Below are 15903 nucleotides of genomic sequence, written 5' to 3'. Positions count from 1 at the left end.
TGCATTTTCCCACTCGTTTGAGTAATTTTTCATGGAAAAAACAAGGTTTCATGAATGGTCAAAATTTTCACCAGAATCACATACCGCGGGTCTACGTTTTTTTCTGATTTGGGTCAAAAATTGAAAAGTGCTTTTTGTCACGTTTCTGAGCAACATTTGGCCCAATTTACCATGCCCATGCATATTCCCACTTGTTTGAGTAATTTTTCATGGAAAAAACAAGGTTTCATGAAAGGTCAAAATTTTCACCAGAATCACATACCGCGGGTCTACGTTTTTTTCTGATTTGTGTCAAAAATTGAAAAGTGCTTTTTGTCACATTTCTGAGCAAAATTTGGCACAATTTACCATGCCCATGCATTTTCCCACTCGTTTGAGTAATTTGTCATGGAAAAAACAAGGTTTCATGAATGGTCAAAATTTTCACCGGAATCACATACCGCGGGTCTACTTTTTTTTCTGATTTGGGTCAAAAATTGAAAAGTGCTTGTTGTCACATTTCTGAGCAAAATTTGGCCCAATTTCCATGCCCATGCATTTTCCCACTCGTTTGAGTATTTTGTCATACAAAAAACAAGGTTTCATGAATGGTCAAAATTTTCACCAGAATCACATACCGCGAATCTACGTTTTTTTCTCATTTGGGTCAAAAATTGAAAAGTGCTTTTTGTCACGTTTCTGAGCAAAATTTGGCCCAATTTACCATGCCCATGCATTTTCGCACTTGTTTGAGTAATTTGTCATGGAAAAAACAAGGTTTCATGAATGGTCAAAATTTTCACCAGAATCACATACCGCAGGTCTACGTTTTTTTCTGATTTAGGTCAAAAATTGAAAAGTGCTTTTTGTCACATTTCTGAGCAAAATTTGGCCCAATTTACCATGCCCATGCATTTTCCCACTTGTTTGAGTAATTTTTCATGGAAAAAACAAGGTTTCATGAATGGTCAAAATTTTCACCAGAATCACATACCGCGGGTCTACTTTTTTTTCTGATTTGGGTCAAAAATTGAAAAGTGCTTTTTGTCACATTTCTGAGCAAAATTTGGCCCAATTTACCATGCCCATGCATTTTCCCACTCGTTTGAGTAATTTTTCACGGAAAAAACAAGGTTTCATGAATGGTCAAAATTTTCACCAGAATCACATACCGCGGGTCTACGTTTTTTTCTGATTTGGGTCAAAAATTGAAAAGTGCTTTTTGTCACGTTTCTGAGCAACATTTGGCCCAATTTACCATGCCCATGCATATTCCCACTTGTTTGAGTAATTTTTCATGGAAAAAACAAGGTTTCATGAAAGGTCAAAATTTTCACCAGAATCACATACCGCGGGTCTACGTTTTTTTCTGTTTTGGGACAAAAATTGAAAAGTGCTTTTTGTCACGTTTCTGAGCAAAATTTGGCCCAATTAACCATGCCCATGCATTTTCCCACTTGTTTGAGTAATTCGTCATGGAAAAAACAAGGTTTCATGAATGGTCAAAATTTTCACCAGAATCACATACCGCGGGTCTACGTTTTTTTCTGATTTGGGACAAAAATTGGAAAGTGCTTTTTGTCACATTTCTGAGCAAAATTTGGCCCAATTTACCATGCCCATGCATACTCCCACTTGTTTGAGTAATTTTTCATGGAAAAAACAAGGTTTCATGAATGGTCAAAATTTTCACCAGAATCACATACCGCGAATCTACGTTTTTTTCTGATTTGGGTAAAAAATTGAAAAGTGCTTTTTGTCACATTTCTGAGCAAAATTTGGCCCAATTTACCATGCCCATGCATACTCCCACTTGTTTGAGTAATTTTTCCTGGAAAAAACAAGGTTTCATGAATGGTCAAAATTTTCACCAGAATCACATACCGCGGGTCTACGTTTTTTTCTGATTTGTGTCAAAAATTGAAAAGTGCTTTTTGTCACATTTCTGAGCAGAATTTGGCCCAATTTACCATGCCCATGCATTTTCCCACTTGTTTGAGTAATTTTTCATGGAAAAAACAAGGTTTCATGAATGGTCAAAATTTTCACCAGAATCACATACCGCGGGTCTATGTTTTTTTCTGATTTGGGTAAAAAATTGAAAAGTGCTTTTTGTCACATTTCTGAGCAAAATTTGGCCCAATTTACCATGCCCATGCATTTTCGCACTTGTTTGAGTAATTCGTCATGGAAAAAACAAGGTTTCATGAATGGTCAAAATTTTCAACTGAATCACATACCGCGGGTCTACGTTTTTTTCTGATTTGGGACAAAAATTGAAAAGTGCTTGTTGTCACATTTCTGAGCAAAATTTGGCCCAATTTACCATGCCCATGCATTTTCCCACTTGTTTGAGTAATTTTTCATGGAAAAAACAAGGTTTCATGAATGGTCAAAATTTTCACCAGAATCACATACCGCGGGTCTATGTTTTTTTCTGATTTGGGTAAAAAATTGAAAAGTGCTTTTTGTCACATTTCTGAGCAAAATTTGGCCCAATTTACCATGCCCATGCATATTCCCACTTGTTTGAGTAATTTTTCATGGAAAAAACAAGGTTTCATGAATGGTCAAAATTTTCACCAGAATCACATACCGCGGGTCTACGTTTTTTTCTGATTTGGGACAAAAATTGAAAAGTGCTTTTTGTCACGTTTCTGAGCAAAATTTGGCCCAATTTACCATGCCCTAGATTTTTTGCACTTGTTTGAGTAATTCGTCATGGAAAAAACAAGGTTTCATGAATGGTCAAAATTTTCACCAGAATCACATACCGCGGGTCTATGTTTTTTTCTGATTTGGGTCAAAAATTGAAAAGTGCTTTTTGTCACATTTCTGAGCAAAATTTGCCCCAATTTACCATGCCCATGCATTTTCCCATTCGTTTGAGTAATTCGTCATGGAAAAAACAAGGTTTCATGAATGGTCAAAATTTTCAACTGAATCACATACCACGGGTCTACGTTTTTTTCTGATTTGGGACAAAAATTGAAAAGTGCTTTTTGTCACATTTCTGAGCAAAATTTGGCCCAATTTACCATGCCCATGCATTTTCCCACTCGTTTGAGTAATTTGTCATGGAAAAAACAAGGTTTCATGAATGTTCAAAATTTTCAACTGAATCACATACCGCGGGTCTACGTTTTTTTCTGATTTGGGACAAAAATTGAAAAGTGCTTGCTGTCACATTTCTGAGCAGAATTTGGCCCAATTTACCATGCCCATGCATTTTCCCACTTGTTTGAGTAATTTTTCATGGAAAAAACAAGGTTTCATGAATGGTCAAAATTTTCACCAGAATCACATACCGCGGGTCTATGTTGTTTTCTGATTTGAGTCAAAAATTGAAAAGTGCTTTTTGTCACATTTCTGAGCAAAATTTGCCCCAATTTACCATGCCCATGCATTTTCCCATTCGTTTGAGTAATTCGTCATGGAAAAAACAAGGTTTCATGAATGGTCAAAATTTTCAACTGAATCACATACCACGGGTCTACGTTTTTTTCTGATTTGGGACAAAAATTGAAAAGTGCTTGTTGTCACATTTCTGAGCAGAATTTGGCCCAATTTACCATGCCCATGCATTTTCCCACTTGTTTGAGTAATTTTTCATGGAAAAAACAAGGTTTCATGAATGGTCAAAATTTTCACCAGAATCACATACCGCGGGTCTATGTTTTTTTCTGATTTGGGTAAAAAATTGAAAAGTGCTTTTTGTCACATTTCTGAGCAAAATTTGGCCCAATTTACCATGCCCATGCATATTCCCACTTGTTTGAGTAATTTTTCATGGAAAAAACAAGGTTTCATGAATGTTCAAAATTTTCACCAGAATCACATACCGCGGGTCTACGTTTTTTTCTGATTTGAGTCAAAAATTGAAAAATGCTTTTTGTCACATTTCTGAGCAAAATTTGGCCCAATTTACCATGCCCATGCATTTTCCCACTCGTTTGAGTAATTCGTCATGGAAAAAACAAGGTTTCATGAATGGTCAAAATTTTCAACTGAATCACATACCGAGGGTCTAAGTTTTTTTCTGATTTGGGACAAAAATTGAAAAGTGCTTGTTGTCACATTTCTGAGCAGAATTTGGCCCAATTTACCATGCCCATGCATTTTCCCACTTGTTTGAGTAATTTTTCATGGAAAAAACAAGGTTTCATGAATGGTCAAAATTTTCACCAGAATCACATACCGCGGGTCTACGTTTTTTTCTGATTTGGGTCAAAAATTGAAAAGTGCTTTTTGTCACATTTCTGAGCAAAATTTGGAACAATTTACCATGCCCATGCATTTTCCCACTCGTTTGAGTATTTTGTCATACAAAAAACAAGGTTTCATGAATGGTCAAAATTTTCACCAGAATCACATACCGCGGGTCTACGTTTTTTTCTCATTTGGGTCAAAAATTGAAAAGTGCTTGTTGTCACATTTCTGAGCAAAATTTGGCCCAATTTACCATGCCCATGCATTTTCCCACTTGTTTGAGTAATTTTTCATGGAAAAAACAAGTTTTCATGAATGGTCAAAATTTTCACCAGAATCACATACCGCGGGTCTACTTTTTTTTCTGATATGTGTCAAAAATTGAAAAGTGCTTTTTGTCACATTTCTGAGCAAAATTTGGCCCAATTTACCATGCCCATGCATTTTCCCACTCGTTTGAGTAATTTTTCAAGGAAAAAACAAGGTTTCATGAATGGTCAAAATTTTCACCAGAATCACATACCGCGGCTCTACGTTTTTTTCTGATTTGGGTCAAAAATTGAAAAGTGCTTTTTGTCACGTTTCTGAGCAACATTTGGCCCAATTTACCATGCCAATGCATATTCCCACTTGTTTGAGTAATTTTTCATGGAAAAAACAAGGTTTCATGAAAGGTCAAAATTTTCACCAGAATCACATACCGCGGGTCTACGTTTTTTTCTGATTTGGGACAAAAATTGAAAAGTGCTTTTTGTCACGTTTCTGAGCAAAATTTGGCCCAATTAACCATGCCCATGCATTTTCGCACTTGTTTGAGTAATTTGTCATGGAAAAAACAAGGTTTCATGAATGGTCAAAATTTTCAACTGAATCACATACCGCGGGTCTACGTTTTTTTTTCTGATTTGGGACAAAAATTGAAAAGTGCTTTTTGTCACATTTCTGAGCTAAATTTGGCCCAATTTACCATGCCCATGCATTTTCCCACTCGTTTGAGTAATTTGTCATGGAAAAACAAGGTTTCATGAATGGTCAAAATTTTCACCAGAATCACATACCGCGGGTCTACGTTTTTTTCTGATTTGGGTCAAAAATTGAAAAGTGCTTTTTGTCGCGTTTCTGAGCAAAATTTGGCCCAATTTACCATGCCCATGCATTTTCCCACTCGTTTGAGTAATTTGTCATGGAAAAAACAAGGTTTCATGAATGGTCAAAATTTTCACCAGAATCTACGTTTTTTTTCTGATTTGGGTCAAAAATTGAAAAGTGCTTTTTGTCACATTTCTGAGCAAAATTTGGCCCAATTTACCATGCCCATGCATTTTCCCACTCGTTTGAGTAATTTGTCATGGAAAAAACAAGGTTTCATGAATGGTCAAAATTTTCAACAGAATCACATACCGCGGGTCTACGTTTTTTTCTGATTTGGGTCAAAAATTGAAAAGTGCTTTTTGTCACATTTCTGAGCAAAATTTGGCCCAATTTACCATGCCCATGCATTTTCCCACTTGTTTGAGTAAGTTTTCATGGAAAAAACAAGGTTTCATGAATGGTGAAAAATTTTCACCAGAATCACATTCCGCGGGTCTACGTTTTTTTCTGATTTGGGACAAAAATTGAAAAGTGCTTTTTGTCATGTTTCTGAGCAAAATTTGGCCCAATTTACCATGCCCATGCATTTTCGCACTTGTTTGAGTAATTTGTCATGGAAAAAATAAGGTTTCATGAATAGTCAAAATTTTCAACTGAATCACATTCCGAGGGTCTACGTTTTTTTCTGATTTGGGACAAAAATTGAAAAGTGCTTTTTGTCACGTTTCTGAGCAAAATTTGGCCCAATTTACCATGCCCATGCATTTTCCCACTTGTTTGAGTAATTTTTCATGGAAAAAACAAGGTTTCATGAATGGTCAAAATTTTCACCAGAATCACATACCGCGGGTCTACTTTTTTTCTGATTTGGGTCAAAAATTGAAAAGTGCTTTTTGTCACATTTCTGAGCAAAATTTGGCCCAATTTACCATGCCCATGCATTTTCCCACTCGTTTGAGTCATTTTTCATGGAAAAAACAAGGTTTCATGAAAGGTCAAAATTTTCACCAGAATCACATACCGCGGGTCTACGTTTTTTTCTGATTTGGGACAAAAATTGAAAAGTGCTTTTTGTCACATTTCTGAGCAAAATTTGGCCCAATTAACCATGCCCATGCATTTTCGCACTTGTTTGAGTAATTCGTCATGGAAAAAACAAGGTTTCATGAATGGTCAAAATTTTCACCAGAATCACATACCGCGGGTCTACGTTTTTTTCATATTTGGGTCAAAAATTGAAAAGTGCTTTTTGTCACATTTCTGAGCAAAATTTGGCCCAATTTACCATGCCCATGCATTTTCCCACTTGTTTGAGTAATTTTTCATGGAAAAAACAAGGTTTCATGAATGGTCAAAATTTTCACCAGAATCTACGTTTTTTTTCTGATTTGGGTCAAAAATTGAAAAGTGCTTTTTGTCACATTTCTGAGCAAAATTTGGCCCAATTTACCATGCCCATGCATTTTCCCACTCGTTTGAGTAATTTGTCATGGAAAAAACAAGGTTTCATGAATGGTCAAAATTTTCAACAGAATCACATACCGCGGGTCTACGTTTTTTTCTGATTTGGGTCAAAAATTGAAAAGTGCTTTTTGTCACATTTCTGAGCAAAATTTGGCCCAATTTACCATGCCCATGCATTTTCCCACTTGTTTGAGTAAGTTTTCATGGAAAAAACAAGGTTTCATGAATGGTGAAAAATTTTCACCAGAATCACATTCCGCGGGTCTACGTTTTTTTCTGATTTGGGACAAAAATTGAAAAGTGCTTTTTGTCATGTTTCTGAGCAAAATTTGGCCCAATTTACCATGCCCATGCATTTTCGCACTTGTTTGAGTAATTTGTCATGGAAAAAATAAGGTTTCATGAATAGTCAAAATTTTCAACTGAATCACATTCCGCGGGTCTACGTTTTTTTCTGATTTGGGACAAAAATTGAAAAGTGCTTTTTGTCACGTTTCTGAGCAAAATTTGGCCCAATTTACCATGCCCATGCATTTTCCCACTTGTTTGAGTAATTTTTCATGGAAAAAACAAGGTTTCATGAATGGTCAAAATTTTCACCAGAATCACATACCGCGGGTCTACTTTTTTTCTGATTTGGGTCAAAAATTGAAAAGTGCTTTTTGTCACATTTCTGAGCAAAATTTGGCCCAATTTACCATGCCCATGCATATTCCCACTCGTTTGAGTAATTTTTCATGGAAAAAACAAGGTTTCATGAATGGTCAAAATTTTCACCAGAATCACATACCGCGGGTCTACGTTTTTTTCTGATTTGGGACAAAAATTGAAAAGTGCTTTTTGTCACGTTTCTGAGCAAAATTTGGCCCAATTAACCATGCCCATGCATTTTCGCACTTGTTTGAGTAATTCGTCATGGAAAAAACAAGGTTTCATGAATGGTCAAAATTTTCACCAGAATCACATACCGCGGGTCTACGTTTTTTTCTGATTTGGGTCAAAAATTGAAAAGTGCTTTTTGTCACATTTCTGAGCTAAATTTGGCCCAATTTACCATGCCCATGCATTTTCCCACTCGTTTGAGTAATTTGTCATGGAAAAACAAGGTTTCATGAATGGTCAAAATTTTCACCAGAATCACATACCGCGGGTCTACGTTTTTTTCTGATTTGGGTCAAAAATTGAAAAGTGCTTTTTGTCACATTTCTGAGCAAAATTTGGCCCAATTTACCATGCCCATGCATTTTCCCACTCGTTTGAGTAATTTTTCATGGAAAAAACAAGGTTTCATGAATGGTCAAAATTTTCAACAGAATCACATACCGCGGGTCTACGTTTTTTTCTGATTTGGGACAAAAATTGGAAAGTGCTTGTTGTCACATTTCTGAGCAAAATTTGGCCCAATTTACCATGCCCATGCATTTTCCCACTCGTTTGAGTAATTTTTCATGGAAAAAACAAGGTTTCATGAATGGTCAAAATTTTCACCAGAATCACATACCGCGAATCTACGTTTTTTTCTGATTTGGGTAAAAAATTGAAAAGTGCTTTTTGTCACATTTCTGAGCAAAATTTGGCCCAATTTACCATGCCCATGCATACTCCCACTTGTTTGAGTAATTTTTCATGGAAAAAACAAGGTTTCATGAATGGTCAAAATTTTCACCAGAATCACATACCGTGGGTCTACGTTTTTTTCTGATTTGGGTCAAAAATTGAAAAGTGCTTTTTATCACATTTCTGAGGAAAATTTGGCCCAATTTAACATGCCCATGCATTTTCCCACTTGTTTGAGTATTTTGTCATACAAAAAACAAGGTTTCATGAATGGTCAAAATTTTCACCAGAATCACATACCGCGAATCTACGTTTTTTTCTCATTTGGGTCAAAAATTGAAAAGTGCTTTTTGTCACATTTCTGAGCAAAATTTGGCCCAATTTACCATGCCCATGCATTTTCCCACTCGTTTGAGTAATTTTTCATGGAAAAAACAAGGTTTCATGAATGGTCAAAATTTTCACCAGAATCACATACCGCGGGTCTACGTTTTTTTCTGATTTGGGACAAAAATTGAAAAGTGCTTTTTGTCACGTTTCTGAGCAAAATTTGGCCCAATTAACCATGCCCATGCATTTTCGCACTTGTTTGAGTAATTCGTCATGGAAAAAACAAGGTTTCATGAATGGTCAAAATTTTCAACTGAATCACATACCGTGGGTCTACGTTTTTTTTTCTGATTTGGGACAAAAATTGAAAAGTGCTTGTTGTCACATTTCTGAGCAGAATTTGGCCCAATTTACCATGCACATGCATTTTCCCACTTGTTTGAGTAATTTTTCATGGAAAAAACAAGGTTTCATGAATGGTCAAAATTTTCACCAGAATCACATACCGCGGGTCTACGTTTTTTTCTGATTTGGGTCAAAAATTGAAAAGTGCTTTTTGTCACATTTCTGAGCAAAATTTGGCCCAATTTACCATGCCCATGCATTTTCCCACTTGTTTGAGTAATTTGTCATGGAAAAAACAAGGTTTCATGAATGGTCAAAATTTTCAACAGAATCACATACCGCGGGTCTACGTTTTTTTCTGATTTGGGACAAAAATTGAAAAGTGCTTTTTGTCACATTTCTGAGCAAAATTTGGCCCAATTTACCATGCCCATGCATTTTCCCACTCGTTTGAGTAATTTTTCATGGAAAAAACAAGGTTTCCTGAATGGTCAAAATTTTCACCAGAATCACATACCGCGAATCTACGTTTTTTTCTGATTTGGGTAAAAAATTGAAAAGTGCTTTTTGTCACATTTCTGAGCAAAATTTGGCCCAATTTACCATGCCCATGCATACTCCCACTTGTTTGAGTAATTTTTCATGGAAAAAACAAGGTTTCATGAATGGTCAAAATTTTCACCAGAATCACATACCGTGGGTCTACGTTTTTTTCTGATTTGGGTCAAAAATTGAAAAGTTTTTTTTATCACATTTCTGAGGAAAATTTGGCCCAATTTAACATGCCCATGCATTTTCCCACTTGTTTGAGTATTTTGTCATACAAAAAACAAGGTTTCATGAATGGTCAAAATTTTCACCAGAATCACATACCGTGGGTCTACGTTTTTTTCTGATTTGGGTCAAAAATTGAAAAGTGCTTTTTGTCACGTTTCTGAGCAAAATTTGGCCCAATTTACCATGCCCATGCATTTTTCAACTTGTTTGAGTAATTTTTCATGGAAAAAACAAGGTTTCATGAATGGTCAAAATTTTCACCAGAATCACATCACAGAATCTACGTTTTTTTTCATATTTAGGTCAAAAATTTAAAAGTGCTTTTTGTCACATTTCTGAGCAAAATTTGGCCCAATTTACCATGCCCATGCATTTTCCCACTCGTTTGAGTAATTTGTCATGGAAAAACAAGGTTTCATGAATGGTCAAAATTTTCAACAGAATCACATACCGCGGGTCTACGTTTTTTTCTGATTTGGGTCAAAAATTGAAAAGTGCTTTTTGTCACATTTCTGAGCAAAATTTGGCCCAATTTACCATGCCCATGCATTTTCCCACTTGTTTGAGTAAGTTTTCATGGAAAAAACAAGGTTTCATGAATGGTGAAAAATTTTCACCAGAATCACATTCCGCGGGTCTACGTTTTTTTCTGATTTGGGTCAAAAATTGAAAAATGCTTTTTGTCACGTTTCTGAGCAAAATTTGGCCAAATTTACCATGCCCATGCATTTTCCCACTCGTTTGAGTAATTTTTCATGGAAAAAACAAGGTTTCATGAATGGTCAAAATTTTCACCAGAATCACATACCGCGGGTCTACGTTTTTTTCTGATTTGGGACAAAAAATGAAAAGTGCTTTTTGTCACGTTTCTGAGCAAAATTTGGCCCAATTTACCATACCCATGCATTTTCGCACTTGTTTGAGTAATTTGTCATGGAAAAAATAAGGTTTCATGAATAGTCAAAATTTTCAACTGAATCACATTCCGCGGGTCTACGTTTTTTTCTGATTTGGGACAAAAATTGAAAAGTGCTTTTTGTCACGTTTCTGAGCAAAATTTGGCCCAATTAACCATGCCCATGCATTTTCCCACTCGTTTGAGTAATTTGTCATGGAAAAAACAAGGTTTCATGAATGGTCAAAATTTTCACCAGAATCACATACCGCGGGTCTACGTTTTTTTCTGATTTGGGACAAAAATTGAAAAGTGCTTTTTGTCATGTTTCTGAGCAAAATTTGGCCCAATTTACCATGCCCATGCATTTTCGCACTTGTTTGAGTAATTTGTCATGGAAAAAACAAGGTTTCATGAATGGTCAAAATTTTCAACTGAATCACATACCGCGGGTCTACGTTTTTTTCTGATTTGGGTCAAAAATTGAAAAGTGCTTTTTGTCACGTTTCTGAGCAAAATTTGGCCCAATTTACCATGCCCATGCATTTTCGCACTTGTTTGAGTAATTCGTCATGGAAAAAACAAGGTTTCATGAATGGTCAAAATTTTCAACTGAATCACATACCGCGGGTCTACGTTTTTTTCTGATTTTGGGACACAAATTGACAAGTGCTTGTTGTCACATTTCTGAGCAGAATTTGGCCCAATTTACCATGCCCATGCATTTTCGCACTTGTTTGAGTAATTCGTCATGGAAAAAACAAGGTTTCATGAATGGTCAAAATTTTCAACTGAATCACATACCGCGGGTCTACGTTTTTTCTGATTTGGGACAAAAATTGAAAAGTGCTTGTTGTCACATTTCTGATCAAAATTTGGCCCAATTTACCATGCCCATGCATTTTTCCACTCGTTTGAGTAATTTTTCATGGAAAACACAAGGTTTCATGAATGGTCAAAATTTTCACCAGAATCTATGTTTTTTTTCTGATTTGGGTCAAAAATTGAAAAGTGCTTTTTGTCACATTTCTGAGCAAAATTTGGCCCAATTTACCATGCCCATGCATTTTTCCACTCGTTTGAGTAATTTTTCATGGAAAACACAAGGTTTCATGAATGGTCAAAATTTTCACCAGAATCACATAACGTGAATCTACGTTTTTTTCTGATTTAGGTCAAAAATTGAAAAGTGCTTTTTGTCACATTTCTGAGCAAAATTTGGCCCAATTTACCATGCCCATGCATTTTCCCACTCGTTTGAGTAATTTGTCATGGAAAAAACAAGGTTTCATGAATGGTCAAAATTTTCAACAGAATCACATACCGCGGGTCTACGTTTTTTTCTGATTTGGGTCAAAAATTGAAAAGTGCTTTTTGTCACATTTCTGAGCAAAATTTGGCCAAATTTACCATGCCCATGCATTTTCCCACTCGTTTGAGTAATTTTTCATGGAAAAAACAAGGTTTCATGAATGGTCAAAATTTTCACCAGAATCACATACCGCGGGTCTACGTTTTTTTCTGATTTGGGTCAAAAATTGAAAAGTGCTTTTTGTCACGTTTCTGAGCAAAATTTGGCCCAATTTACCATGCCCATGCATATTCCCACTTGTTTGAGTAATTTTTCATGGAAAAAACAAGGTTTCATGAAAGGTCAAAATTTTCACCAGAATCACATACCGCGGGTCTACGATTTTTTCTGATTTGGGACAAAAATTGAAAAGTGCTTTTTGTCACGTTTCTGAGCAAAATTTGGCCCAATTAACCATGCCCATGCATTTTCCCACCTGTTTGAGTAATTTGTCATGGAAAAAACAAGGTTTCATGAATGGTCAAAATTTTCACCAGAATCACATACCGCGGGTCTACGTTTTTTTCTGATTTGGGTCAAAAATTGAAAAGTGCTTTTTGTCACGTTTCTGAGCAAAATTTGGCCCAATTTACCATGCCCATGCATTTTCGCACTTGTTTGAGTAATTCGTCATGGAAAAAACAAGGTTTCATGAATGGTCAAAATTTTCAACTGAATCACATACCGCGGGTCTACGTTTTTTTCTGATTTTGGGACAAAAATTGACAAGTGCTTGTTGTCACATTTCTGAGCAGAATTTGGCCCAATTTACCATGCCCATGCATTTTCGCACTTGTTTGAGTAATTCGTCATGGAAAAAACAAGGTTTCATGAATGGTCAAAATTTTCAACTGAATCACATACCGCGGGTCTATGTTTTTTTCTCATTTGGGTCAAAAATTGAAAAGTGCTTTTTGTCACATTTCTGATCAAAATTTGGCCCAATTTACCATGCCCATGCATTTTTCCACTCGTTTGAGTAATTTTTCATGGAAAACACAAGGTTTCATGAATGGTCAAAATTTTCACCAGAATCTATGTTTTTTTTCTGATTTGGGTCAAAAATTGAAAAGTGCTTTTTGTCACATTTCTGAGCAAAATTTGGCCCAATTTACCATGCCCATGCATTTTTCCACTCGTTTGAGTAATTTTTCATGGAAAACACAAGGTTTCATGAATGGTCAAAATTTTCACCAGAATCACATAACGTGAATCTACGTTTTTTTCTGATTTAGGTCAAAAATTGAAAAGTGCTTTTTGTCACATTTCTGAGCAAAATTTGGCCCAATTTACCATGCCCATGCATTTTCCCACTCGTTTGAGTAATTTGTCATGGAAAAAACAAGGTTTCATGAATGGTGAAAAATTTTCACCAGAATCACATTCCGCGGGTCTACGTTTTTTTCTGATTTGGGTCAAAAATTGAAAAATGCTTTTTGTCACGTTTCTGAGCAAAATTTGGCCAAATTTACCATGCCCATGCATTTTCCCACTCGTTTGAGTAATTTTTCATGGAAAAAACAAGGTTTCATGAATGGTCAAAATTTTCACCAGAATCACATACCGCGGGGTCTACGTTTTTTTCTGATTTGGGTTAAAAATTGAAAAGTGCTTTTTGTCACATTTCTGAGCAAAATTTGGCCCAATTTACCATGCCCATGCATTTTCCCACTCGTTTGAGTAATTTTTCATGGAAAAAACAAGGTTTCATGAATGGTCAAAATTTTCACCAGAATCACATACCGCGGGTCTACGTTTTTTTCTGATTTGGGACAAAAAATGAAAAGTGCTTTTTGTCACGTTTCTGAGCAAAATTTGGCCCAATTTACCATGCCCATGCATTTTCGCACTTGTTTGAGTAATTTGTCATGGAAAAAATAAGGTTTCATGAATGGTCAAAATTTTCAACTGAATCACATACCGCGGGTCTACGTTTTTTTCTGATTTGGGACAAAAATTGAAAAGTGCTTTTTGTCACGTTTCTGAGCAAAATTTGGCCCAATTTACCATGCCCATGCATTTTCGCACTTGTTTGAGTAATTTGTCATGGAAAAAACAAGGTTTCCTGAATGGTCAAAATTTTCACCAGAATCACATACCGCGGGTCTATGTTTTTTTCTGATTTGGGTCAAAAATTTAAAAGTGCTTTTTGTCACATTTCTGAGCAAAATTTGGCCCAATTTACCATGCCCATGCATTTTCCAACTCGTTTGAGTAATTTTTCATGGAAAAAACAAGGTTTCATGAATGGTGAAAAATTTTCACCAGAATCACATTCCGCGGGTCTACGTTTTTTTCTGATTTGGGTCAAAAATTGAAAAGTGCTTTTTGTCACGTTTCTGAGCAAAATTTGGCCCAATTTACCATGCCCATGCATATTCCCACTTGTTTGAGTAATTTTTCTTGGAAAAAACAAGGTTTCATGAAAGGTCAAAATTTTCACCAGAATCACATACCACGGGTCTACGTTTTTTTCTGATTTGGGTCAAAAATTGAAAAGTGCTTTTTGTCACATTTCTGAGCAGAATTTGGCCCAATTTACCATGCCCATGCATTTTCCCACTTGTTTGAGTAATTTTTCATGGAAAAAACAAGGTCTCATGAATGGTCAAAATTTTCACCAGAATCACATACCGCGGGTCTACGTTTTTTTCTGATTTGGGACAAAAATTGAAAAGTGCTTGTTGTCACATTTCTGAGCAGAATTTGGCCCAATTTACCATGCCCATGCATTTTCCCACTTGTTTGAGTAATTTTTCATGGAAAAAACAAGGTTTCATGAATGGTCAAAATTTTCACCAGAATCACATACCGCGGGTCTACGTTTTTTTCTGATTTGGGTCAAAAATTGAAAAGTGCTTTTTGTCACATTTCTGAGCAAAATTTGGCCCAATTTACCATGCCCATGCATTTTCCCACTCGTTTGAGTAATTTTTCATGGAAAAAACAAGGTTTCATGAATGGTAAAAATTTTCACCAGAATCACATACCGCGGGTCTACGTTTTTTTCTGATTTAGGTTAAAATTTGAAAAGTGCTTTTTGTCACGTTTCTGAGCAAAATTTGGCCCAATTTACCATGCCCATGCATTTTCCCACTCGTTTGAGTAATTTTTCATGGAAAAAACAAGGTTTCATGAATGGTCAAAATTTTCACCAGAATCACATACCGCGGGTCTACGTTTTTTTCTGATTTGGGTCAAAAATTGAAAAGTGCTTTTTGTCACGTTTCTGAGCAAAATTTGGCCCAATTTACCATGCCCATGCATATTCCCACTTGTTTGAGTAATTTTTCATGGAAAAAACAAGGTTTCATGAAAGGTCAAAATTTTCACCAGAATCACATACCGCGGGTCTACGATTTTTTCTGATTTGGGACAAAAATTGAAAAGTGCTTTTTGTCACGTTTCTGAGCAAAATTTGGCCCAATTTACCATGCCCATGCATTTTCGCACTTGTTTGAGTAATTCGTCATGGAAAAAACAAGGTTTCATGAATGGTCAAAATTTTCAACTGAATCACATACCGCGGGTCTACGTTTTTTTCTGATTTTGGGACAAAAATTGAAAAGTGCTTGTTGTCACATTTCTGAGCAGAATTTGGCCCAATTTACCATGCCCATGCATTTTCGCACTTGTTTGAGTAATTCGTCATGGAAAAAACAAGGTTTCATGAATGGTCAAAATTTTCAACTGAATCACATACCGCGGGTCTACGTTTTTTCTGATTTGGGACAAAAATTGAAAAGTGCTTGTTGTCACATTTCTGAGCAGAATTTGGCCCAATTTACCATGCCCATGCATTTTCCCACTTGTTTGAGTAATTTTTCATGGAAAAAACAAGGTTTCCTGAATGGTCAAAATTTTCACCAGAATCACATACCGCGGGTCTATGTTTTTTTCTCAT

The sequence above is a fragment of the Astyanax mexicanus genome, chromosome 2, assembly GCF_023375975.1.
Source record: "Astyanax mexicanus isolate ESR-SI-001 chromosome 2, AstMex3_surface, whole genome shotgun sequence".
In the NCBI taxonomy this organism is placed as follows: domain Eukaryota; kingdom Metazoa; phylum Chordata; class Actinopteri; order Characiformes; family Acestrorhamphidae; genus Astyanax; species Astyanax mexicanus.
The sequence above is the reverse complement of the archived record's forward strand: the minus strand, read 5'-3'. Positions refer to the sequence as shown.